Source organism: Spodoptera frugiperda, chromosome 4 (assembly GCF_023101765.2).
Source record: "Spodoptera frugiperda isolate SF20-4 chromosome 4, AGI-APGP_CSIRO_Sfru_2.0, whole genome shotgun sequence".
Classification (NCBI taxonomy): Eukaryota; Metazoa; Arthropoda; class Insecta; order Lepidoptera; family Noctuidae; genus Spodoptera; species Spodoptera frugiperda.
In genome coordinates this window covers 4,361,837-4,382,140 of record NC_064215.1, presented here as the reverse complement: position 1 = coordinate 4,382,140, position 20,304 = coordinate 4,361,837, and the positions used below count along the sequence as shown (strand labels likewise).

At 34.4% G+C, this 20,304-nt stretch overlaps 1 protein-coding gene across 2 annotated transcripts in view; it reads left to right on the top strand.

Annotated features, from left to right (window-relative positions):
* Nucleotides 1-20,304, top strand: part of LOC118272639 (dual specificity protein phosphatase 22) — a 63,062-nt gene that overhangs the window by 22,635 nt on the left and 20,123 nt on the right. The gene's annotated exons all lie outside the window — the stretch shown is intronic.

Genomic DNA, 20,304 nt, shown 5'->3' with positions numbered 1-20,304 from the left:
ACGTATAGTTGGTTGCGTATTCCTTAACTGGCAATGTTTACTTTTAATTTTGCCTCTTAATAAAGTACACAGCTCTACCTCTGAGAGCACTTACAACTATCAGTTTGGGTTTACATTTGTCATTTCATAGCGATTTCAAGTATATTTACAACATATTTACTTCGCAACACGACGAAAAATCATAAAAAATCATCAGTGTAATAAGAGATTTAAAAAAAATACCTTCTAATAACTTAAATCTTGTCTCTAGTTTAATCTTTTAAATGTATTGTATTTTTCACTAGCTTGGGATCACCCAAATCAACTCATACATCCCAACTAGCAAAATCAGTACTTAAAACGATCTCAAGACTTCTTTTATTTTCACTTATAAGAAACTTGTAGCATTCTACAAAGCTGGATTTGGGCGCAGTTATAAGATCAGTTATTTCTATATCTATCTTATAATCAACTTATAAAATGTTACTAAGCCCTATAATATACTTGACTAAGCGCAATAGCTTCTATAATGTTATGAGACTACACAATTACAAGTACAAACGCTCTTGTTAGTATCTGACATAAGTATCTTACTAAAGCAATCTTGTTTATATGGCACTAGTAATGTACTTAGTTATCTATACATATAATAAAATCGTAGAAAAGTGCTGTCTGTACATTGAAAATAAAAATAAAAAAAATAGCAGGGGTTATTGTTATGTCGATGTCGAACCCAAAAATGTAATTAACTTTTTTTTTGTCTGTTTGTCTGTTTGTCTGTTTGTCTGTTTGTCTGTTTGTCTGTTTGTCTGTTCGTCTGTGCGCGCTAATCTCAGAAACGGCTGATCCGAGTTGGATGCGGTTTTCACGAATATATTGTGGAATGCTTAAGTTTACATTTAGTGTTTGTTTCATGTCAATCGGTTCATAAATAAAAAAGTTATGTCAAATTAAAGAATCACGTCGAACATTCTATGGTTATACCATTAATCTCCGCAACTATTTGACGGATTTGGTTGAAATTTGGTACAGATATAGTTTTGAACCTTAGAAAGGACATAGGATAGTTTTTATTTGTTTTCTATCGTTTTTATTATTAGTATTTGTTGGGTATCGGCCGAGCGCTTCGGTACTGTTGTGGAAATAGTGTACTATAAGTCGTATGATTATTTGTCTGCAGTGGTCCTGCTGTTTCGTATATTCTAAATTGGTTTCGTTGTATTTGTCTATTAAAAAGTTTATTTGTTGGGTTTTCCTGGTTAAATTATTTAACGTAGGTTTAGTTTGATATCGATTATTAGTAGTTACTGTAGTTAGTTTGTTTAATAAAATTGTAAGTCTATAATTTATAAATTAATTGGATTTAAGTCGTTTCTTTTAAATTATTTAGTTTAAGCTTGGTTTGGCTTGGTATTATAGCATTGAGGATAGGTTGTAATATAATTTCTTTTTTAATTGTTATAAATTCGTAATTCGTAGCTTTCTTTAATTCTTTAGTTTTAAGTTAGTTTTCATCTTAAGTTCGGAAAGATTATAATATTTCTTTAGTTTAAGTCCGTTTTTAAACTATTTTTTCAATGCCCTAAGTGAGTATACATCTATTAAATTCAAACGCAGAGCTCATTATGTTGATTTTTGAGGAGTTCCCTAGAATATTTTCCACATCTCATTTTTGAAGAGATCCCGCGAAATCGGGAACATTGTGGTTAAAACCAAAAATTTGCCGGAAGTCACTATTCCACACGAACGAAGTCGCAGGCTATAATAAATCTGTAGAAGGGTCAATTCTGTTCATTGAAAATATAGAAAAAATAAATAGCAGGGTGTTACTGGGTCGATACCAAACCCAAATATGTGATTAATATTTTTTTGTCTGTCTGTCTATATATGTTCAGGCATCACGTGAAAACTAACGGTTTGATTTCGATGAAACTTGGTATAATTAACTTATTATCCTGGACATAAAATAGGTTACTTTTTATCCTGGAAAAATACGTAGAAAAAATTCTTTATTTTTCAGTTTTATTCTGCTCAACAGCAGTAGCTCAATAGAGGGATCTCCTTAATTATTATGGGCCTTGCCGTATTTGGGTCCAATAGATATTTATAAGATGTCATTTTCACAGTTACTCAAAATGGAGAAATAAAACTTCCACGCGAAGACCGACATCCGCGCGGACGGAGTCGCGGGCAGAAGCTATTAGTTATAAGTATATTTTAAGAGGTTATTTTTGTTGTTGCTTCGGGTCGTGGTGCCGGTTGTTCTGTAGTCATTTATTTTTAATAAAAACGTAACTATTATTTTGTGTTATTGTAAAATATAACTAATAATACATTTAAAATATAGGGTGTGAACCCGTGGGAAAGTCATATTTACTGTAAATGTGTACCAAAATTTAGTTAATTTCACAATGCCCTCCGAAAAATAGCACATTAGTATATTATTGTAAATTAATTATTTCAACAATGTCATGAATATCCGCCATGTTTTAAAATTGCTCTTCGTTAAGTACTTTATAGAATCATTATAGGTAAATTAGTATTTGTAACAGTTTCTGTCCAGATAACTCTCCTCCATTTTAAAACAAATTAGAGTTCCCTTGAAGTCTGCCTGTTAATTATCGATTTTCCTTTTTTTAGGATTTAATTAACAAGATGGTCGTATTTCTGATACGACCATCTCTGATGTCGACTGTTTTTTGACAAAATCTTCTTTGATTTTACTTACAAATATAAGATGGCCTTGGACAAATACACATTTTGTGTTATCCGAAAGCTGCAATGGGTGTGGATTTCCAGTTTATATAAACAATATGTATAGACCTACTCATTTCGTTTGTAGTCAAGAAAACATAATAGTTTTATTGCATCAAATCTTTTTTTGGTTCCCGATTTGCTCCCAGTACAGTATATATGACCATTACATCGAGGGTGAATGCACAATTTGTTACTGATTTTGTATCCACATATTTTTTAAACACACCCATAAGTACTTAATTTTTTAATGTTAAAATAATTTTATCGGATAATATTTTTTTTTTGACATTTGTTATTTTTTTATAGTCAGTGGTCTCTGCGTTATTTAAATCGTATTCTTCTTCCCAATTTTCAACTTCTTTACTTTCTGAGTAGTGGGAAAAGGGTGAAAAAATATTATTGATCGCGGAACCCTCAATTACTTCACCTGTGTTTGCACTTGACGCGCTTGATTTATATCCCGATCCTGTTGTTTACTAGTAAAGTGATTGATCTACTATCTTATAAACCTTTTTGATCTTATAGCTCTCTTTTTAAGTACTATTAGATTTAAAAGAGTCTCGAGCAAGACTATGATGGCACAAACTTGTAATCGTTTCAGCTAAGTATGTTATAATATCATTTTCTCTCACAAAATGCTACTATAGGATCAAAATATTATTCAGGATTATTTAGTCTTACTTCAAACAATTATAGGAGACTTATTCCTTAAAGTGTCCTAAAAGATAATCTTATAGTTAACTAAAAGACTGAGTTATAAAGGCTATTACTCTTGAGTATATGTATGCTTGTGAAATGCTATTACTAGTAAAAATGTCCTATAAATGTTTTAGAGATCAGTCTTGTAGCGAACTACAAGACCGAGATATAAAAACAAATGCACTTGAGTATGTTAAGGCTTGGCAAATGCTATTATAAGTTAAAAAGTCTACCGCAATGCCTTTACAAGAGCGTTATTAGTAGTGACAGACTTATAATATTTCCTTATAGGATTACTTTGCTTGTTGGGATGTCATGTCTGTATAAATAATTTCATTGAAATCATCATTATTAATAGTTTCAGCGTGATTAACGGACAAACATCCAAATAAACAAACTAACACATGTATAATATTATTAAGACTGTCATAGTGTGATGTTATTTTAACAAACTTTAGGCTAAAGACGAAGAAGTTAACACACAAAGGAATCTATTATAACATTTTCGAATAAAAATACAAACGAATCACACGAGAATGAATGAAAAGAAAACGTCGTGTGTATTTTACATAAAACATATAAAAGAATCTCATAATTCAAACACATTTGCCGCGAAGAAAAGAAAAAACCGTTGGAGCTTAACGAACAAAATTGATAGAAAAGGGGCTGAGACTCGAGTATTTGTATAATCTTCCGATAAACTCAGTATGGGGACAACCAGGAATATATTTACTCCTTATATAGGATCTGCTGTTACGGGATAGGAAAACCTTGGGTAAAGGCCGTTTAAATATAGGATTTATTTTTAAACGATATTTTTAGACCCAGATGTTAATTGTCATACTAATATCTATGGCGGTCGTTAAAGGTAATTTTAAGATTTTCTGAAAGACATGTAGGAAGGAAATAGTAACTTTAAGTTGAGTTAACAAAGTATTGCGTATTTCAATAGTTGACAGCGCATCTCGTCACGCCGTCAACGCGAAATACTTTTAATTGTGACAGATCACAAGTGAATAAGTATAGGAAAGCTAGGCTTTGGCACGAATGGTCCGACCGACATGCGCTTGCGTTGTATTTCCCCTCTTCCCAATCTTCCAAACCCCTGATTACCCAACAACCCTTTAATTCCTAACCCCCAAAAGGTCGGCAACGCACTTGTGATCCGTCTGCTATTTTACCGGCTTATATTTAAAAAAAAATCATATTATTCATCTTAAATCAAGTTGTGTGTGCAATAAAACTCTCAACGAACCATAAATTGAATAACAAATAATAATAAAAAGCCTTAAACACTGCGTTACGAGAATATTACTTCTATTCTCGGTTTAAGTATACAGAGCACGTTATTAGGTCCTGACCCTTTTACAGGTCATAGTCTCCTAGTTCCAAGTAAAAAACAGCTTGTTGTACTTTTCTGTAAACGTTCTACTTTTATTGCCAATTTGTCTTTTATAACAATAGGGATAAAGTCTATATTTCGTTACACAAAGAAAGAACTTTTTTTACAAATAGACTGTGGTATGATTTCTACTTATAGATTATTTTCGTAGCAAATAGCTACGGCTACGACGGGCTACGAAATACCGTAGTAGGTGCTACGAAATGTGAAAATTGATATTATCGGGTAAAAATGGGAATAAGATTACATGATTTTTTTTATTTATTTAGTTTCCATACATGACAAAACTAAAATGAGTAAAGAAATATTAAAATGAATACATTGTATGAAGTCGGTATCCGAAAACGGTTGGAGTATAATATTTTCCAACTACTTCGTTGGTTGACTTATTCTTTTGTTGTTCTTGAAATATGTCTGCGAAGTCCCAACTGAAATCTATCCAGTATTTTTGAACAATATCAGAATGAGGGCGGTATTTTTCTGAATTGAAGTTGTGATAAATACGGTGCTATGATTACATTGGTTTCCTACTAAAAAACTGGGAGATTTTATATTCACCATCTGTGTGTTGTATACAAAGCTTATTATCAAGGTACAAGAGACACTATAAACATGACTGATAAACATCAATTTCAATCACCATCGTCATCAACAGCCTATAAGTGACCTCTGCTGACTAAAAGCCTCTTCTTACACGAAGGAGAAAGTTTGAGCATTAATCACCACCCTTGCTCAGTGTAGGTTGTCGATTACAAACTTATAATTAAGCCCAGGTTTCCTCGCAATATTTTCCTTCACCGTTTGTTAGTGGTGTCTACATAATCTCAGAAAGCACCTATATATGTATACGACATCGATTTTAACTAACATTTATGCAAATTACCGTTAAAGCACACCCTTACTTAAATGACAACACAACTTGGGTCCCTAACTATCCCTTGCGAATACTTAAGAGGCAATTAATATAGCTGAACATAACCTCAGGTCAATGACCTGACCAGATTCATCCACCAAAACCTTCTAAATACAATTCTAGAAACTATAACGCTAAGAGCAAAGTCGTGTTGACGTTGGTTATAGCACTTACAGAGTGCCTAATGCGAGTTTGTCTTACATTAACACGGCCGACACGTTACCGCGTTTAGCCCTCTGATTGGTTGATGAACTTTGAGCAGGCCAATCAGAGCGCCGAACGTCGTAAAAGTGTCAATCGCGTTAATGTAAGTAACTCGCACTAGGCACGTTAGTCACAGTTAATTATTCTAAGAGGTTCTACTCAGTAATTCAGTTTACCTGTAATATAACCACAGGCCTAATCCTCTGCGCTGTCGGTGGCAATCTTAAGTTTACTCCGTGGGGCTTAAATAAACAATTACTTGTTGTATCATGTTGAAACGAGTTCTTAAGAGGGCTTTCTGTTGATTGTTATTATTAATTATAGAGGGATATCGCGTTTTTTGCTGTTGGGGGTGCTGGTGTAGATTAAGGGATATTATAAAGTTTCTTGACTGATTAATTCAGTAATCGATTAAGCTAGACTAGGACTTACCTACGGGGTTATAGAAAACAAATCTTCCGCTAGTCGTGCTTTTAGGTGATTATCATGTTAAAGGAGCTTTTACACTAGATATGTGCTATGCTATGTTGCTGTGGATGCGTTTGGCTTCCACAAATCATATTCATTGGTATACATAGCATAGCACTGGTGGAAACGGACACAGCTAAGCTATGTTTTTATATGAAAAGATGCTTCCTATGGATGCGTGCTATAGATGCGTGCTATAGATGTGTGCTATGTACTATTGATACTTCGTATACTCGACCTGCGCATCTTCTTCGCACAGCTACATAGCAACCTAATACAGTAGCAATTATAAGAGTAATTGGCTACTATTACCTATTAAAGTTGGCAATGAATCACAGCGACGAACTGTAACAATTTATGTAATGTACAAATATAACACTTATGTACACAATACGGTTTACAGATCAAAGTACAGTCCCAGTTTATGAACCCGACAGATGTTTAATGTCGCATTATCGCTCCTTTAATAGCGCGGCGGTGACGTAAGTAAGATCGATAAAATTATTGTGTTCTTTCCTCACCGTTATATTGTAAGTAATTGCTACCAATATAAACTTTATATTCATAATATATTTACCTGAAAACTTCACAATGGACTTTTAGCAGTTTTTTTGTAATGTATCATATTTGTCCTTGTCGTTATGAATATTCAGACTTTCATCCCTTGGGTAGTTGGGTTAGGGTCAAGATAGATAATTTGATTTTAATATAAAGAGAGCTAAAAATTGCCATGGACGTTAAGTACGTCATTATGAACAAAATTTCAAAATACTCTATCGAAACTTGCTAAAAAAATATATTCTATGTCAAAATGTCAAAATATGTATAGGATCAGAGTTGGATCTTTGGAAAACGCACAACTAAACACTTATTAATCTTTAAGTTATGAGTTCTGAAACACTAAACAGAATTCACAAAAAAGAATAGTCTGTCCGATACATAATAGGAAGAAGTTTCCTACAGTAAGAACTTGAGGAACCGATAATTTTATTCAACCTCGACTGTGTCATCGAGTCGCCATTATCGATTAATATTTCATGCATAGTAAGCAACTGGTTTTGCATAAAACACTTCCTCAAAGTATTTCCCTTTCCTTAACGACTTTCGCCTTCAATTAAGGGCCTACGCAAATAAGCGGTGTCGCAGTGGGAAATGGGGGTAAACGAAATCTCAATCTGTGGTCGTATTATAAGGCGAATCTTTGTTTATTTCGTGGTTTATTCGTTTTCTAGTCTTTTATTTATTTATTTTTAAGGGTGGAAAATTATCCGATGACTTCTCCCGCCATTGGCGAGGAGACAGAGAGTGTCGGACTCTTACTGACTAAAAATACCCCGTTCCTACTCCTGCTTTTCGAGCCGGAGCCCCGGTAAACCCGCTGGGTAGTCCGCAGCTCCGGAAGGTAGTCCGCAGCTCCGGAACCACCCCGTAGGAGGTAGGATCCTGCTTCTTCGAGCCGAAGCTACGGTAATAAAAAAAAAGTCCGCAGCAGTCTATTGTTGTATTCTTGGTCTAACGAATCATAATATAATCTATTGTTTTATTATACGTATAGCAATAAAATCATTACTCATCATTCCTAAGATCAGCATAACCACTTATTAAACGATTCAAGTTCAAGAAATGATTCCAACACTTTCTACTCGAGTGAAACGTATAAACAACAATATCAATGAAGCATGCTAACTTAATTAAACGTGGCGATGAATGCAAGTATCAGTAAACCGTCATTAATGGCCCTCTTCCACCAGATTTACGACATTTCTTCTTACTTAGACATAATAAAGCGGCAATAAAACTTGATTAAATGGCGGCAAGGAAAACAAATATGGCCGCCAAATTGTTCAACTCCACAAACGTCATAAAAGCGCGCCTTTTAATTGCAGAGACATAAGTTTGTGTTTTTTTTTTTGTAATGAATACGGATTTATGTAGCACACCCAGATTTTGTCCATTATCTAATTAGTTCGTTGTTAAAGTGTTTTTCGGTGTTAGTGGCACAGAATGTACTTTGTAGTCTGAAATTCAATCTAATGTAGGACACATAGAAATATTTATTATATCCATAGTAGGACAATGGGCGTGTCTTCTATTAAAGGACACTTAAATTGGTGTTATAATTATATTTCATTACCTTCTACCAGCGACTTCGCCCGCGTTCACATGGAATACAGAGTATCCTATTACAAAAGTCAGCTCATACCCTGTCTTTATACCAAATGTTATCAAAATCTGTTCAGTAGTTTCAATGTGATGGACTGACAAACATCCAAACAAACGAACTTTCACATTTATCATATAATATTAGTGTGATACCCTGCGTCTCCATTATAAAGACGTACGGCGTGGATAATGTTGTGGACTGTGGTTGTTATTCTTTTGTTTTTCTTTAAAGAGGTTTACATCTAAATCGACCTTCATGCTCCTTGTTTGTTGTGTAAAGAGATTCCATGCGCCATTACAAGGGCACTGCACCGTACCGGCGTGTGCCCCGTCCTGCTAAGAATAAATAGTGCTGTATATTATGTGGATCAAGGGCTATGATAACGCCCGGAGCTGCGGATAACGTAACAGGTTACCAGAGCTCCAGCTCAAAGCAGGAGAAGGAACGGGGTGGTTTTTAGTCAGTAAGAGTCTGACACTTCCTTCCACCTCAACCAAGGCGAAAGAATACATTGGGTGTTTTTCCCCCCTCAAAAAAAGGCCTATGATAACGTCACACTGTTTAATCCTCCAAGGTGTATGATGAGAATTTGTAATGTATTGACGAAATCTTCTAAAAACCAACAATAGGTACTTTACTAGACTCGGGTATTGAACTCACGACTCCTTGATGAGTAGTCGCATGTAATTAGTTAGTTATATAGTAGTAGTAGTTAGTAAGTGGCTAGTTAATAGTTAGTAAGGTTACTTGACCAACGAAATAGCCACATCATAGAACCTATTTATGTCTTACATATACCATACCTCAAAGTCTTAAACGAGAAAATGTACATACATTTATCTATGAAGAATGAAGTAATAAATAAAACGTAGACCATCTTAAAAGGCATTGTTTCAAGACTACGTAGTTCTATTTAAATAAGATTTTTGATAAAGAACTCTAACGAGTACGAAGAGGGTGAGGTAATTTGCATTACTTTTTACGAAACCTGTCATTGGAATTCAAACCTTAACTTAAGGTTTGAAAGGTTCAATATAAGTATTCAGTTTTATTTCAATTGGTTTTTATAGCATAATAGAATTCTCGTAATAAAAATTTAAATTCAAGTTTTAGGAACTAATTTCACATGTTATCAAAATTAGTTCCTTATTTATCTGTCAGATAATATTTATAAAGAAACACGTAAGTAGGTATCCTTTCATATTTTTTGATCTGGTGAAATTACAGTCCAGGGAACTGTGGTAAATTACTTAAAGTGTTTAAGCATGTTTATTTGAAGAATTGAAAAGAAACTTTATTTATTTCTTCGTAAAAATTAATTTACACAAAATAAATGGAAATTATAAACTGTTTACGGTGTTTTCTAAATTATCCTGTTCAATTAAATTTAAACATGTTTGACTTTTTTTGCTTATCTGTTCGAGTTTGTTTGTATTACTTTTTCTTTCCCTCATTTACACGGACACAGCGCACGATATAAACTCCAGTTTAAAATGCTTTTAAGTATTTTACAATTTCAGTCGTTGTCATAATTTCAATTCTGTTATTATATTATACATATTCTGTCTCTAAAGTATCTAACTAAAAAATAAGTGTAATGAACTTCCAGATATCCTATATAAATGTCAGTTATTTTTAAGCACAATAAAAATAGTTAAGATTTTTATGTGAACTAGAGACTAAACGCAACCTCTTTGATAAAACAAGCACAAACATGCATCGTGATAAAAACACCATAAAGTGACAATATAAAAATGTAGCAACAAATTCCATAAGAAAATGGTCTTTCAACAAAGAATTTGAACCCCTTGTACCTACCTAAGCATAAAAATGTTATCATCAAGTGACATCGTGTTTATTGTTCAAAGAAAAAGGGTTGCCTCACCCCTGCGTTAAGGGGTCGTTAACTCATTTTTATTGAATAACACGCCATACAACTGATGCTAACGTTTCCGCATAATTCTCTGGTTAAAGGTGCGTGCGGCCATTAGTGTAACTCATCAATCTTTTGGACAAACAGACCGAGCTTCATTTAACTTAATATCCAGATTGAACCAATTGTTGTTTTTAAGACTGTTTATAGGTAAACTTTATTTATTAGTAAGAAACAATCTTCCATAATCTCTATATATAAAATTCGATTGCTGTTCGTTAGTCTCGCTAAAACTCGAGAACGGCTTGACCGATTTGGCTAATTTTGGTCTTGAATAATTTGTGGAAGTCCAGGGAAGGTTTAAAAGGTGAGAAAATAATGTTTGAGGCGGTACAAAGTTTTGCCGAGTCATGGCCTAAAAGAGCTTTACTACGAAAAGAAATTAACTAGAAAATAACACAAAATAAAAATACCAAACACACAATTTTAATTGGCAACCACGAACTAAAGTATTGTAGTGATTTTATTAAAATTAAATCAACGTTCATTGTAACCGCATTACCCTACCCGCTTCCACGAATCCGAAATAATTTCAATAATTTTTCTACCGCAACAATGTAAACCGTTTTCATGACTCATTGTGCATTAACGAACGGAACCATGACCTTTAGGGTTCCACAGTGGAATATTAAAGCCTTCGTTTAAAGTTGCCTCAAGTGGCTACATAAAATAACCAGTGGGTTCCCCACACGGGTGTTTTGGGAATGAGCGAAGTCAAACTTTTTGAATATTCAATGTTTCGGACGAAGCTTCAGTATGCAAATTAATGCTTTTGGCTCTGATGCTGACCGAAGCGACAGTCAGCGAGTTAACAGCAAGTTTTGAAGAGGTACTTATCAAATCATTGTATGAAATATACATGTTTGACATGAGAGTGTGCTAACCTGACTTAAAGATTGAATTGAACGTAATCTGATCTAAGAGCGCTTATGCACCGCACCGTAGTCTTAACCAAGGTGCCAGCTGAAATCAATTGGTGTGATCCGATACAAAGTAACACAGGTCGCATCATTTTTGTGAGATTAATTTAGTAATTACCTCAGTACGTATCTTATATCAAGTAAATAAGTACTTACTTCATACACAGTTCATAAACAAGTTTTTCTGATATCCGACTTTACAGAGAGCACTGTAATGTCTTATGTAAAATGAATAGGGAAGATGACTAATTATTATTTGAAAGTCGGTCTTGTAGATTAATTTAAAACAAACAAATACTTTCGAAGATATATTGATTTGAAATATCGCGTGACGTCACTTCTAGGTACATTTTATCCCACTTCTAAACTTTGATTCGTTTTACCTAAGTATTGTTATCTTATATGGCAAAATAAAAAAAAATACGTGTCTAATATATTTTCATTACCTAACTGACGGACTAAATGGATTTTTAATTTTCATACTCCGTCATCATTCCTATTGTATCGTTACTGCGGGCACCCCTAGAGATGTGGTGCAAAACTCATTACGTATTCCACTCTCCTACAGATTTCTCATAAGTTATTCCGACCGATGCTCTCTTTTTAACGAATTTCCGATATTGAATAACTAATCATCGGTCTGTATGAATAAGGTACGTTTTTATTGCAGCAATATTTAAGAAGAACACTTCTATTTCATAATAGATTGAAGAATTTATTTCTTCAATCTATATGCCTACCTCTAATTATGAAATTCTTAAGGCTCAGTACCAACTTAAGTAAATACTATACTTACTTAAACTAATTATTGGATAAATATTTTTTACGTTTAACGATTTGTACGAACATTGTTCAACCTTGTACTTAGGTTTCAGCAATTTGTATGTTATAACTTAATTTCTTACTTGCTTTTATTAGAGTTAGTGGTGTTTAAATAACGGAAAAAGTCATATTGGTACTTGCCGTAAGTAGGAACACGCGCCGTCATGCGTGAGAAGCGGGCGATATTATAATGTATAATAATGCTAATCGTAGTTTATTCCTTCATTAATATTAAACTCGCTGAAAATTAAATGTTCATCCCCAAATTTAGGACAAAAAGCTTGCAGCAAAGGATTTAACGGCAAGATGCTTACAAACAATAAGATTTCTCGTAAACCGCTATACGAAATTGGAGCTACAATCCGGTGAGACTAAGCTGTTGGAAATCGGAATCAAAATACAATGGCTACAGCTTCACAGTCAACTGTTACGTAATACCACGCCCTTGGTCTCTTTAGGGGAAAGCAGGAGTGTAGTTGCTGTTAACCTAGTAGTTAAAACACACTTAACGAGCACGGCTCCGATTTTACTCCGATACGGCGTTGTTTCGAATTGTGGTTACCGCTAGCTGCCAGCATGCTTACGTTTCATCGCCTGCAAGGTGCCAACTCGCTGTCGGTGAGCAGTAAGCGCGCGGGCGCCTCAACTACAAGTCAAGTGGATGATATTCCTCTCTCAAAAAAGGGCATTGCCTAATACTCGGCACAATTTAAAATACTATCTATTTGAAATATGGTAAATAACTGAGAATTTTGTAATTAAATTCCACCTTTCCCTAATATTGTTTGAACTCAGGACCTAGTCTTTAAGCTAGACTGACGAAGTAACGAACTAGTCATTTTTATTACAAAATATATTTATTTCTAAGTCGATAACCATCTGTTTCCATTCTGGCTGACGTCACAGCGTTGCATGCTTGATTTCAATCTGAAAACCTATAAATTGTCTATGCTATTATTCCTAGACTTTTGTGACGTTTATGACAGATTTATATTTTGATTTAGAGCCTTTGTTCATGTACCAGTGTAAAGTCAGAGGTATCTAGATATTTTTGTATGTGGACCTAGTTTCTTAAGGTCACAGGTTGTAGCCGGGGTGAGCTAGATTTACATAAACAAAATACTTTTTGAAGTTTTTGTAACAGTAAATTATAACTATCAGCAATAATTTTATTCTTCACACACACTTTTATTTCTACGCTTACAATGTACCTAGAAGTGACGTCTCACGATATATCTTCGAAAGTATTTGTTTCCGTAAGAAAATTAAAAGTACGTGTTTAATGTTTTAAAACAATCTACAAGACGGACATTAATATAAAAATTAGTCATCTACCCTATTGTTTAAAAGTTATGAGCAAATAAAACATACCAATCTATCTACATTCTATATAGAAAATTCATAGTTAAAATGCGTTACGTATTTGTAATAGGTATAAACAATAGTTTGATAAAGTTCTGTTATTATAATTATTACTATGTTATTTAACAATACCTGTAACCGAAAACAGGGTAATTTAACTTGAAATTGAAATGTTTAGAAAGTTAGTGAGTTATGAAGCCAACTCCTATTGTTAATGGTGTTTATTGTAATTAAAACTTAACGAAACACATTTATTATGAAGTTATGACGTTTTTGCATTAATATTTCTTTGTAAAAGTGGAATGTTTCATATCATCATGCGTATTATTATATTAATCGTGGATTGTAAAGTATAAGTACAAATAATTATCCACCTATAATACCTATATATTTTTGAATGGCGCGGTGGTTGGGCAATCGCCTGTCGCGTAACGTGTAGCGGGTTCGGAGCAACTCTTTGAGTGATCCACAAATTGTTGTTTCGAGTCTGGATGTCATGTGCATGTGAAATTATATGTTTGTAAACGCACCCACGACACAGGATAAAATCATAGTATAGGCAACGTTTAATAAAAATCTAAATCTAATTGATACACTGCATCAGTAACGTTTTCATATTTTTTATTGCTAAATACAATTTACATACTTAGAATAGGTACATTGTATAATCTTGAAACTCTTTACCGTAATTTTCAACTTTATTACCTTTATAATTACAGTTGAATATCGAATAAATTTGTTTACTAACTTTAGGTAAATTAATAATTTATGTACAGATTGTCCCAATATATCTTCAATGTAACAATAAAATGTAAGGTAAGTAGGAATTACAGCGATCCAGTGACAATCCACATTGTACCTGCGACTGTGGACGTGATTGAGATAGGGTCATTTCTATCAAGTTTATGAGGGTCCGCGTCACTAAGGAACCCTAAAAATCGAATCACCGTGTCTCATGTTATTCGAGTTGACAGTATCGAAGTAATTGTTTTGTTTACGTATTTTTCTACCAAGTGGGTCGTTGTGTGCAAAATATATGTCTGTGAAGTGGGTAGGTTGAAATAATTAATGCTTTTTGTTTCTGGTTTGTATTTGTTGTTTTTTTAAGTGTTCTTAAAATGTGGTAGGGTATAATTTTAATACCGAGCATACACCTAAGTTATTTAATTATACTTGCAAAGAAATTAAATTACACAAATAACTGAAATGAAAAATGACATTACTAAATAATATCTATTCTAAATTCTAATAAGTGAATAATAACCGAACTAAACCCACAAAAAATATATGCAACCCCAAAAATCTTTAACCCTTACACTTAAAAAAAGAATCAACCCCATTTTTGAATTCGAATTTCGAACAAGAGTCTAAATCGCGCTAGCAAAGTTTTCAACTTACATAGCATGTGGTCGACATTTTGAGATTGTAATATGGGGTCCGTTTCTAATCAGGAAGACAGTAGGGGGGTAAGGCTGTTCTAAGCTACCCCACGGTTTTAAGTTAGTGTCTATATGTATGTGTATGAATTAATTATTAATTAGCCTAGTTGCAGTTGTATTTGTTTATTAAGATAAAGACAGACAATTCGAGTGTTCATAATGTGTAATAGTTTTAATAATTATCATATCGTGTGCGGTCTCTGAACTTTCGGGACAATGTTACACGGAGGCGTAGATATCCTCCACCCCACTGATTAGAAAATTTGACCCTAACTTTTTTTTATAATTAAAAATATACCATTTTACCCCAGTTTGGGGAATTCTCATGGAGCCCTCTCGCCTGGAGACGACGAAAAGGACTGTCAGACTCTTACTGACTGAAACCCACCCCGGTGTCCTGTCTCCCACGTGGGTACGAGGGAGCGAGAAACAGAATTGTTCCGCAGATATAAAAATATACTAGTCTAAATATAGCACTGAATTTTGTTATTTCATTTCATGTACTTATGCCTGTATTATTATAAAATCAAACACCGAAAATCAACAACAACAAAGTCACGCCTTTTATCCCTGATGGGGTAGACAGAGGTGCATCTGCACATTACGGCACGTAATGCCACTGTACAATTAAACTCACTTTTTACCATTTGTGTTATAAGTCCCATGTAATAGGGGGTGAGCCTATTGCTATATACCGGACACAATTCCAGACTCCGTGCTACTACTGAGAAATTTGCGAAAAACCGAAAAAAGCCCAGTAATACTTTGCCCGACCCGGGAATCGAACCCGAGACCCCTTGTACGGCAGTCGCATTTGCGAACACTCGATCAACGAGGCTGTCAGTTTTGTTGTTTATGTCATGTACTTATGCACCGAAACTATAAAACAGAAAATTCTAATAATAATATTTTCGATATGAAAGAAATAAAGAAAGAAAAACAGTTTATTTGCACCGATAAAAAAAACCAATAAGCATAAAAAATTAATATGATAAAAAAAGTATGTTATATGGGTTTCAAACCATGCTTGTTGCTGCTCGTACCTTGCTCGTACATAACGGTCAATCACTTTACTCATTCATTTACCTAGGAAGGCAATCCATTACGATATAAATACTCAATGGGAGGTAAAGTAACATCGATGAAGTTTACTTGTATATTAGAACATTCGAACTAGCCACTTACCAAAGTCACAAAGAGTAATGCAACGGTGAAATAGTCAATTTGCAATATGTAGATAATCAAATACAAGTGTAATCAGTATTTTTTTAGAAAGTATCAATTTACCTCATTAAACATTTGTTACATGAGGTAAATTGGTACTTTCATTGGTACACACATTGATGCCGTGGTGGTCACCGGTGACAGACGTTAGCGGAGGATTTGCCTTCAACAGTTTTCTATTGGCAGTCAAAGACTTAATAAGAAAATACCATTTTACCTCAGTTTCATAACCCATTTGAAGGGTTCTGAAACACACGAGTAATTCTTCCAACTACTCGATCAACGACACAGTCATCATTTATTTAAGTTGGCCTGCTAATGTGGGTACCCCACACTAACTACCCTCATTTTCACGCGAATTCTCATTCTATCATACTTAGGCGGTGGGTAACGTTGAAATATCATTGTTTATACCCTATGTATGTAAGTTATTTACGTCACTTGTAGGCTTAGTATGTTATTTTTTATTTTTGCTTGCTTTAAGACTATTTCGTACGTGCTTGAATTTTGGCTACGGGCAAATAATTTATGTCGAAAAATAAGGGTCGGTTCAAATCTGACGTAAAATACGTCGAACGTATCATCGGTCGTACTAACGTATCATCGGTCGAGTGTGAACGGTCAAGTTCTTTTCTATGCATTTATCTGTTCTGGCGTTACGTGACCGATAATACGCGACGCATCGTCCGTCAGATATGAACCGACCCGAAGAATGTAGTAAGGTTTCTGGTTTTCTTTTCGGGAATAACCGGTAATGATGGCTTAATTCAGAACCCTTAAAAATAATTCTGGCCTTTATAGAGTGCAGAAAAAAAACACAACACCTAAATTTATTTCCACTACACAAACAATTTATTTTGACTTTTTAATACAAAAAAATAAATTGACTGCATGATTGGCGCGGTGGCTGGGCAACCGACTGCCGCGCAACGTGTAGTGGGTTCGATTCCCGCACGGAACAACTATTGGACCGGACCAACTATTGGACCGGACATGAACGGACCATCTGGGTGTGATATGTTTGAGTATGTTTGTTGTACGTTTTACCCACGCCTCAGGAGAAAATTCTAGGGCGGGGCAACGTTTGTTTAAAAAAATATTAAATAATAATATTATAATTACAGTTTCGTTAATATAATCCACAATATAGAATTTTCGTATGTACAAATACAGGAAAATCATCTGTAATACCTTGAAATATGCCATTAAACAATGAAGGAAATGAACCAGTTCACGCGAAGTCAAAGACCTCAAGTCATAAGTACATATAGTAACATAGTAGGCAGTACATATCTATGATATCTATAATCACATCATCGCTAGCCGCTTATTTCCCTCGGAGGAATTATACCTCCTTACCTCCTATAGTTATGTACGAAGTTGAGTTCGCAGTTTCCCCTCTGGGAGGGAGTCTGGCTTAGATTGAGCAGCACAGATAAATATAGATCTAGGTAGGTAATATCTGCCAATTATAAATTTAGTAAGTGTTTTACCTCTGTAAAATATAGATTACTTAGACCTAATAAATAAAATTGGAGTGTCTATTTTAATATACAATGTGATAGGGATGAGACTTCTAACCCGTTAAGGCTGAGTTCTACATCTAATTTTATCGACAAAAGTCGGGGGTCGAAGGGGTCGAATCCCCTCCCCCTAAAAGTTATGGCTATTTTAATATTTTTTTAACTTTTTTGATATCAAAGGTTGTATGCGTCGTAGAAACAAAAAAAAACGACAAGCGGTAGCTAATAACCTTGGCTAACTAATTCATTACCTTTTTCATATGTTTGATAATGTTTTGGTGAGAAAAAAATCATTTGTGAATTATTTTTACCGAAAAAATCACTATTTTTCAATATTTTCAATTAGGGGTTCAACCCCCATATTATTTTTTTTGTCGATAAAATTAGATGTAGTACTCAGCCTTAACGGGTTAGAAGTCTCGCCCCTATCACATTGTATACATATGAATATACGTACAATGTTTATAACAATTTGTTTTTTCTGTCTGTCTGTCTATTTGTTGCGGCTAATCTCTAAAATGACTTTTTAAGGGCGGAAAATCATCCAATGACTTCCTTCGCCTTGAGCGAGGCGAGAGGGAGTGTCAGACTCTTACTGACTAAAAACCACCCCGTTCCTACTCCTGCTTTTCGAGCCGAAACCCCAGTAACTCGCTAGGTCGGAAATTGACGGGACTTTTATGGTTTTATTGGCAGATAGCTGATGTACTAAGGATAACTTAAGCTATTTTTATTTTAGAAAATAAAGTCACAAAGTCCACGCGAGCGAAGCAGCGGGCATAAGTTAGTTTAATAAGAAAATTGGATTGTGCGCGTTATGTCTATTAGATTAGTCTTATTCTTCTGTCTTTCTTGTTTGGCATAGTAACCCTGAGATTTATAGCAGATAGACGTGTTCCATTTTACCAGACAGTGAGATTGTCTGATTTAATTTTAGTATTTGGGCAAAATACATGTGTTGCTATTTGACGCAAAAAATATGACGTCATAAAGTTAACGTCATAAAGTCTGGGCTTATTTTCCGTTTTTAGAAAATTTCTCAGTAATAGCACAGAGTCTGGACTTGTGCCCAGTATATACTGGTAATAGGTATCCGTATATACCATGTGGTAATAGGCTTACCTTCTATTACATGGGACTTACAACACAAATGGTGAAAAGTGAGTGTAAATTGTATAGCGGCATTACGTGCCGTAATGTGCACCTCCGCCGTCGGAGATAAAAGGCGTGACGTTGCAAAATTAAATTTGACTTGTATGTGATTAGTAGGGAACTATCCTATTCATTTAAACTGTAACACATCATTTGGTAATTTTTAAAGTGGACAAATCAGTTATTTACTATTATTTTTTAAGTATTTTCTTTTGTCATGAAATAAATGTTACAAACTAAGAACGTGCAAGAAGAGATTAACATTTTTACTTTATTTCTCAATTCTTTTGAGAAAGTTTCGAAGCGACGATACAATATTGTAGTGTTCAAGTTTTAGCTCCGAAGCCACAAGGCGACAATAGCTTAACTTAAGCCCGGTGAAGTAAGTAGGAGTTAAGTTTTCATTTCTCTGTCCAATTCTACACGATTTAACTTTTATTTATTAAGTTTTGCGTTTGCATTCTGTGCTAACTTAGGACTTAAACTTAAGTATCGCAATAATGAGCTGCGGACTACCTAGCGGGGGTACCGACACGCCGGCTCGGAGAGCAGGAGTAGGAACAGGGTGGTTTTTAGTCAGTAAAAGTCTGACACTTCCTCTCGCCTCACCCTAGGCAGTAGAAGTTATTGGATGACTTTCTCCCTTCAAAACAAAGTATCGAAATAATATCTCATGAACATTTTGTATGATGATAACTAGTCTAAATAACTACATAATATTTCTTGGTTGTCTGATTAATTTTATTAGAGGAATGTAAAGAATTTGGTTTACTACAGTTATTTGCTTAAAGCAAACTTGTACTAAGGGTACAGGCACATTAACGACGGCGTGTAGCGTACTGAATTCGATCCCCAAGTTTAATAACAAGTCATGATAGTTATAGAAATGTCTCCATATCGCATTTGTCAGTGGTAACACAAAGTCTAGAATTGTGTTTAGTACTTGAAACTTAAGCCTAAGCCTATCCCTTCGAGCAATAAAAGGTTGCTTCATTATTTATACAATTAGGTCTACCACACAAATTACTTATTCCATCACAAACTACAGCCACTTCTCAGCCAAAACAAAAGTTTGACAATATTAATAATTTACGTAAGTGCCTTAGTATTTGTTGTAACTTGGTTAGAAGTTAAAATCGACTATTTTGATTGGCTTACAACGGGTACGTTTGTAAAGCAGATTATATTAATGTTTCCTCAACTTTGGGTTTGTTTACGGATTGTTTGAGCAGATTTAGGATTTGAAATTGTATAAATACGAAGTGTTGTATGAAATATAAATCGGATCCGTTGCTTTGTTACGAAGTCTTAGGAATATTGTCGTTGTTTTCTTGTTTGAATAT